Raw genomic sequence first — 8755 nt, 5'->3', positions numbered from 1 at the left:
ATCCCAAACAGCAGAAGATGGGATGAATTCAGTTAATGTGTTCATATTTCAGAGCATGTATTTGCTTTAGATTTCTTAGGAGTATGAGGAGCTATAGAAGTTTAATTACTCTTTAATTCCCAAAGGGTCTGACGTACTGTTTACCCTTTACCTGGTTTAAACATTGTTCAATGTGCCAATAGATGTGTCAAAGTACAGGTGATATTAATTTCTTTTTATATGCCACTAAAACATAAAAATGACAATTTTTTTAGTCTATGCACAATAAAATAAAAACGTCAGTAGCTAGGCATGGTGGCCCATGCCTAGAATCCAGTGGAAAGATCCTGCCAGGCCATCCTGACCGACACAACTACAGATTTCTGCCATCCATACACATATTTTGCCTTTGAAATTTGTTTGTTGAGACTGGATCAGGAACAGCCTATATTTGGTTGTTACGTCTTCAATGTGCAGCTTAATTCTTTCCTAACTCTGTTCTCTTCCTCTTAAATACTTATGTTTCCTTGAAGTACTTTAGATCAGAATTTAGATCTGGAGAACTGATCCAATTTGGGTAGAGTTTTTGGTGAGCGTGCTTCACAAAATAGTGTGTTTCATTTCAGATTAAAATGTCTGGCTGCCCTTAAGTCTTGATGTTGGTCCTGCTGGCCCAAAGCCTAGATCTGTGGGGTCATTAAGTATTCCAACATGTAAGTAGCTCCCCCTTATTTCCCTTCTTTTATTAACAAGACTATTTCAATAAAAGAAATTTTCTTTCCAAATAATGTTTGTGTGTGAGTGTGTGAAGGGGAGGGTGTATGTGTGGGTGGGTATGGGTTTGTGTGTGTGCACGAACATGCACTGGTGCCTGCAAAGTCCAGAAGAGGACTTTGGAACCTGTTAATTTATAACTACCAGCAGCTGTGAGCTGATTGATTTGGATGCTAAGAATTGAACTTGGGTCCACTAGAAGAGCAACAAGACCTTTGTAACCACTGAGTGCTCTCTCTCTCTCTCTCTCTCTCTCTCTCTCTCTCTCTCTCTCTATCTATCTATCTATCTATCTATCTCTCTATCTCTATCTATCTATCTATCTCTCCCCCTCCCTCTTTCTCCCCCTCCCCCAGCCACTATTTTTGTAAGCCATAAGGACATCTCAGAGTAAGAAAGAGTTTCAGCATACTGTGATTGTTATCTTTACTGATCCTCAAATTATTTCATCACTGACTTGTAGGATTCTTTCAAAACCGGTCCCTGGGTTTTTAGACCGTCTCAGGAGTCTGTGGCAATCCCCTTGTGTTGTACGCTGGGTACTTCAGGCTTTCCTTATGGATTTTCTTTCAAAGTTCTGAAATCGGTCATTTCTCCATGCACTCTGGTTCCTTTTGGTGGAAAATAGTTTTGAGAGACCCACAATCTACATCTTTCTGGGTTGCTTGTGAGTTCTAGGCCTTTATATTAGATGGTGAGTTGATAAATATACATGCCAAAATATATCAGAGGTTCATATAAATACAAGTGATTTAAGCTCACCCCCCCATGCTTAGTTAAATCATAGACTATAATTTTCAACCAAGTTTCAATATTTCTAACAACAGGAAAGCCTCGGACAAAGCCCAGGCATACAAAGCCATTCTCTGTTTACATGGCTGTTGAGTCAGCTCAGTCCACTTACTCTTCAGGGCTGTAAATGGAAAAGGACTTCTGCCCATGGAGAAGTTAGCATGTGATGCCAGCAGGTATGAAACACATGAGCTGCGATTTCTATTTTTGTCTCACAGGGATCCTGTGGAATGCTCTGGTGAACGATAAAAATCCATTTTGCTGTTATGTTTTTTTATCTCACTACAATATTATATTCTAATGTAGTCCACTTCAGTAATGAGATAAAGTGAAAACAGGTGATACACATCACTATGTGCTTCAGTTGCTTTGCTCCAAGTCTCTCCTTGGAAGCTAATTTTAAAATAACATCTCAGGAACGGCAGCTCGTAGAGGCTGAGCAACTGGTGGGTGGGAGACCTGGGCTGCCAGGGAGCAGAGAGATCTCTGCAGAGTGCACACAGAAAGTGCACCCCCTGCCTTGCCCTGCCCTGCCTTGCCCGATCCAGCGACTGGGAACAGAAAATTAGAACTTCTGTTTCCACCCGGAGGCGACTTCAGAACTCAGAGCGGAGCCCGGCCCATCTGCTACCCGGAATGGCAGCTCGTAAAGGCTGAACACCTGGTGAGTGGGAGACCTAGGCTGCAGGAGAGCAGAGAGATCTCTGCGGAGTGCACACGGAAAGTGCACCCCCTGCCTTGCCCTGCCCTACCTTGCCCGATCCAGCAACCAGAAACAGAATGTTGGAACTTCTGTTCCCACCCGAAGACTCTGAGGCATAGAACAGGGCTCGGCCCATCTGACACCTGGACCAATGGAGATCCAGGGACACAGACCAGATACAGGGGAAAGGCAAGAACATATCACTGACAACAAAATGGCAAGAGGAAAGAGAAAGAGTATATCCCAAGGAAACCAAGACAATCTAGCAACACCAGAGCCCAGCTCTCCCATAACAGCAAACATCGGAACTCCAAACACTCCAGAAAAAGAAGACACAGACCTGAAATCATACCTCAAGATGCTGATAGAGATACTTAAACAAGAAAGGGAGAAAAAGCAAAAAGATTCAGACGCTTTTAAAGAAGAAACAAGAAAAACACTAAAAGAACTCAAAGAACTAGAGGAAAACAGGACCAAAGAAATAAAGGAATAAAAGAGGGAAATTAAAACAGAAATGGACACAATAAAGAAAATGCTAAAAGAGATAACCCTAGAGTCAGAACACCAAAAAAAGAAATCAGGAGTCACAGAAGCAAGCATTTCCAATAGATTACAAGAGATTGAAGAGAGAATCTCGGGGGCAGAAGACAACATTGCAAACATAGACAAAACAGCCAGAGAAGATGCAAAAAACAAAAAGCTCCTAACCCAAAATGTCTAAGAAATCCAAGACACAATGAGAAGACTGAACCTAAGGATAATAGGAATAGAAGAGGGAGAAGAGTATCAACTAAGAGGCACAGTAAATATCTTCAACAAACTCATAGAAGAAAACTTCCCTACCCTCAAGAATGAGATGACCACGAGCATAAAAGAAGCCTTCAGAACTCCAAATAGGTTGGACCAGAAATACCTCCCGACACATAATAGTAAAAACATCAAGTGCCCAAAGCAAAGAAAGAATACTAAAAGCAGTAAGGGAAAAAGGTCAGGTAACATATAAAGGCAGACCAATCAGACTCACACCTGATTTCTCAACAGAGACTATGAAAGCTAGAAGAGCCTGGACAGACATCATGCACTCCTTAAGAGAGCACAAGTGCCAGCCCAAGCTGCTATATCCAGCAAAACTATCAATCACCATCGATGGAGAGACGAAGATATTTCAAGACAAATCAAAATTCACACAATATCTGACCACAAACCCAGCACTACAACGAATTATAGGTGGAAAACCCAATACAATGAGGGAAAATACAGCCTAGTAAAAACAAGAAAACTCCTAAACAAAAAAACTGAAAGAAGAAAAAAACACAGACACAACTCAACTCGAAAAAGCAATAATGGCAGGAAACAGAAACAACTATTCCTTGATATCTATTAACATAAATGGTCTCAACTCCCCAATAAAGAGACATAGACTATCAGACTGGATACATAAACAAAATCCAGCCTTTTGCTGCATACAGGAAACTCATCTCAGAGACAGAAACAGACACTATCTCAGAGTAAAAGGGTGGGAAAAAAACTTCCAAGCAAACAGCTCCAAGAAGCAAGCTGGAGTGGCTATTCTAATATCGAATAAAGTAAATTTCCAACCAAAAGTTATCAAAAAAGATAAGGAAGGACACTTTTTACTCATTACTGGAGAAATCTGTCAGGAGAAACTCTCAATCCTTAACATATATGCTCCAAATAAAAAAGCACCCACATTCATAAAAGAAACCTTACTAAAGCTCAAAAAATACATTTCACCCCACACAATAATAGTGGGAGACTTTAATACCCCACTCTCACCAATGGACAGATCATGGAAACAGAAACTGAACAAGGACACTGCAAAACTAGCTGAGACTTTGAACCAACTACAATTAATAGATATATACAGATCATATTATCCTAAAGTAAAAGAATACACCTTCTTCTCACCACCCCATGGAACCTTCTCGAAAATTGACCACATAATTGGACACAGAACGAGAGCCTCCATCGATATAAGAAGATTGAAATACTCCCATGCATCCTCTCAGATCACCATGGTCTACGGCTGGTCTTTAACAACAACAAAGACAACAAAAAGCCCACATACACATGGAAACTAAACAACGCTCTGTTAAAGGATAGCAGGGTCAAAGAAGAAATAAAGAAAGAAATTAAGGATTTTCTAGAATTCAACAAAAACGAAAACACAACATACCCAAACCTATGGGATGCAATGAAAGCAGTATTGAGAGGAAAACTCATAGCCCTAAGTGCTTACAAAAAGAAACTGGAGAGAGCTTACATCAGCAACCTGACAGCACAGCTAAAAGCCCTAGAACAAAAGGAAGCAGATATACCCAAAAAGAGTAGATGGCAAGAAATAATCAAAATTAGGGAAGAAATAGACCAAATAGAAACAAAAAGAACCATTGAAAAAATCAACAAAATAAAGAGTTGGTTCTTTAAGAAAATCAACAAGATTGATAAACCCCTAGCCAGACTAACTAAAGGGCAAAGAGAGAGTATCCAAATTAACAAAATCAGAAGGGAAAGTGGCGACATAACAACTGAAACTGAGGAAATTCAAGAAATCTTCAGATCCTACTACAAAAACTTATACTCCACAAAATTGGAAAATCTGGAGGAAATGGACGAATTCCTAGACAGATACAAGATCCCAAAGTTAAACCATCTAAATAATCCTATAACACCTAAAGAAATAGAAGTCATCAAAAGCCTCCCTACCAAAAACAGCCCAGGTCCAGACGGGTTCGGTGCAGAATTTTATCAGACATTTATTGGGGATATAACACCAATACTCTCCAAACTATTCCAAAAGATAGAATCAGATGGAATATTATCCAACTCATTTTTTGAGACTACAATAACCCTCGTACCTAAACCACACAAAGACCCTACAAGGAAAGAGAACTTCAGACCAACTCACTTATGAACATTGATGCAAAAATACTCAACAAAATCCTTGCAAACCGAATCCAAGAACACATCAAAATGATCATTCATCATGACCAAGTAGGCTTCATCTGTGGGATGCAGGGATGGTTTAACATAAGAAAATCCATCAGCGTAATCCACCATATAAACAAACTCAGAGATCAAAATCACATGGTCATCTCATTAGACACTGAGAAAGCATTCGACAAAATCCAACACCCCTTCATGTTAAAAGTCCTGGAAAGAACAGGAATCCAAGGTCCATACTTAAACATAATAAAAGCAATATACAGCAAACCAACAGCCAACATCAAACTTAATGGCGAGAAACTTGAAGCAATCCCACTAAAATCAGGGACTCAACAAGGCTGCCCACTCTCCCCCTACCTATTCAAAATAGTACTGGAAGTCCTGGCTGGAGCAATTAGACAGCAAAAGGAGATCAAGGGGATACAAACCAGAAAGGAAGAGATAAAAACATCACTCTTTGCCGATGACATGATAGTGTACTTGAGTGACCCCAAAAATTCCACCAGAGAACTCCTACAGCTGATAAACAAGTTCAGCAAAGTGGCTGGATACAAAATTAACTCAAACAAATCAGTAGCCTTCCCATACTCAAAGGACAAACATGTGGAGAAAGAAATTAGGGAAAACGTATCCTTCACAATCGTCACAAAAACTATGAACTACCTTGGTGTGACTCTAACTAAGCAAGTGAAAGACCTGTATGTCAAGAATTTCAAACCTCTAAAGAAAGAAATTGAGGAGGATCTCAGAAAATGGAAAGATCTCCCATGCTCATGGATTGGAAAAATCAACATCTTAAAAATGGCCATCCTACCAAAAGCAATCTACAGATTCAATGCAATCCCCATCAAAATTCCAACCCAGTCCTTCATGGAATTGGAAAGATCAATGTGCAATTTCATATGGAATAACAGAAGACCTAGAATAGCGAAATCCATCCTCAATAACAAAAAAACATCTGCGGGAATCACTATCCCTGACCTCAAGCTATATTACAAGGCAATTATGCTGAAAACTGCATGGTACTGGTACAGAAATAGGCATGTGGATCAATGGAATAGAATAAAAGATCCAGAAATGAGCCTTCACGTATATGGTCACCTGATTTTTGACAAAGGAGCTGTAAACATTCAATGGAAAAAGGACAGCCTATTCAACAAATGGTGCTGGTCCAACTGGCACTCAGCATGCAAAAGAATGAAAATAGACCCGTTCTTATCTCCTTGTACAAAGCTCAAGTGTAAGTGGATCAAAGATCTCCACATTAAACCAGATACACTGAAACTATTAGATGAGAAAGTAGGAAAAACCTTAGAACACATAGGCACAGGAGAAATTTTTCTGAACAAAACACCAACAGCTCAAGCTCTAAGATCAAAGATTAACAAATGGGACTTAATGAGATTGCAAAGTTTCTGTAAGGCAAGAAAACAAAACGGCAACCAACAGAATGGGAAAAGATCTTTACCAACACCACATCAGATAGAGGCCTAATATCCAAGGTGTACAAGGAACTCAAAAAGCTAGACACCAGAGAATCAAATAACCCTATTAAAAAATGGGGTACAGAGCTAAACAAAACGTTTTCAGTTGAGGAACACCGAATGGCCGAGAAACATCTGAGGAAGTGCTCGACATCCTTAGCCATCAGGGAAATGCAAATCAAAACAACCCTGAGATTCCACCTCACACCAGTCAGATTGGCCAAGATCCAAAACTCAGATGACAGCAGATGCTGGAGAGGCTGCGGAGAAAGAGGAACACTTCTCCACTGTTGGTGGGGTTGCAAGCTAATACAACCACTCTGGAAATCTGTCTGGCGATACCTCAGAAAATTGGATATAGTACTACCTGAAGACCCAGCTATTCCACTTCTGGGCATATACCCCAGAGATACTTTAATACACAACAAAGATATATGCACCACAATGTTCATAGCGGCTCTATTTATAATAGCCAGAAGCTGGAAGGAACCCAGATGTCCTTCAGAAGATGAATGGATACAAAAATTGTGGTACATATACACAATGGAATACTACTCAGCCACCAGAAACAATGACTTAACCAAATTCTTAAGAAAATGGCTGCATCTAGAGAATATCATCCTGAGTGAGATAACCCAGTCACAAAAGAACAGACATACTATGCAGTCACTGATAGTGGGATGCTAACCCCAGAGGCTTGCACTCCCCCAGAAACAACTCACAGACTGTATGAAGTCCAAGAAATAAAGAAAACAAAACAAAACAAAAAAAATATTTACAAAACAAGAAAACTTTAACTATTTCCATGTTACATTTTGTTTTACATGTACTTTAGCTCATTGTAACTATTAAGTTTTCAAGGCATACTATCAAACCTTGAAAAAAATCAAGTACTGACTAAAAAATATATTCATATAGTTTTATGTAAAAATTATGTTAAAATCTGAAAAAAAGTACTGACAAAAATGTATAATTTTAAGCAAAAAATGTTTAAAATCTGTACATTTATCTTTGTTTTGTAAAATAAAGTTGTTTTAAAAAAATAAAAATAATAAAAAAATAAAATAGCATCTCAGGGGACCAGTGAATGAGCTCAGCAGATCAAAGCACTTACGCACAGGCTTAAGCCGAGTTCAAGTCCTGGAACCCAGGTATAGGTGAAAAGAAAGAGCCATATGAACACAGAAAAACAACATTCATGACACTAAGAAATGCATGCTTTTAGGTGGGATGGTTTTCAGTGTTTTATGAATGGCAGGTCTGAAAAACAATGAGTCAGCGTTCACTTCCGGATCTTCTGCTCCATCTTGGTCCTGTGGAGAGTCACCCTCCTTACTGTCACCAGTGCTCTAGTTCCTACTCAATGGACCACAGACATGTGAAGTATGGCTGTTCTGGCTTTCAGGTAAAGGTCCTATGCCAGGATCAAAGCGCTTCCTACCCCCAGTGTGTGTGTGTGTGTGTGTGTGTGTGTGTGTTTCCACATCCATTGCCTTTCATGGTTATTTCATGTTCTTCAACAACACTCAAAATTAAAGAAAAGACATGTGAGGCTTTTGAGGACCTAACTCACCCTAGAAGAGGCCATAGGAAGGCACTCTGCCCTAGTGTGCCAGACAAGAAGGATCTGCCATGCTTACATGTGAAGAAATTATGGTGCATCCTTGTGGGGCACAGGAAACATGAAAGAAGAACTTGCTTCCTGACTAAGCAGATGATGAGGAACTGCTGACAAAGTCCCAGTCCCAGTAAGGATGGGGACAGATCCTAGGGCACTAATGAACTAAAGTTGTCTCTGAAGTGAGTTGACTTCTTCAAATAAATGCCGCAGTGGGTCTAGGTTAGTGAATTTAAAGCTGTAGAGAAATTATTTTCATGGCCGTGTCTTGCTCAGAGATAACACGTAGTATGAGCATGTGAGACAGAGCTTGCACAAGCGTTCTGCCCTTCTTCTTCTGGGCACACATGAGCTCCTCCAGGACAGCAAACGGAGTGCTGCTTCCGGGACCTAGCACAAGCACCCTGAAGGTTTGTCACATGCTGTGTCTCTGCTCTT

The 8755-nt window shown here is 40.0% G+C and overlaps 1 protein-coding gene across 1 annotated transcript in view; it reads right to left on the bottom strand.

The window, feature by feature from the left end:
- DCHS2 (dachsous cadherin-related 2) overlaps positions 1-8755 on the bottom strand; it is a gene marked incomplete at both ends in the record, with an annotated part of 211384 nt that overhangs the window by 57656 nt on the left and 144973 nt on the right. The window lies entirely within an intron of this gene.

The sequence above is a fragment of the Micromys minutus genome (assembly GCF_963924665.1).
Source record: "Micromys minutus genome assembly, chromosome: 4".
NCBI classification, from domain to species: Eukaryota; Metazoa; Chordata; class Mammalia; order Rodentia; family Muridae; genus Micromys; species Micromys minutus.
This window is presented reverse-complemented; position numbering and strand designations above follow the sequence as displayed.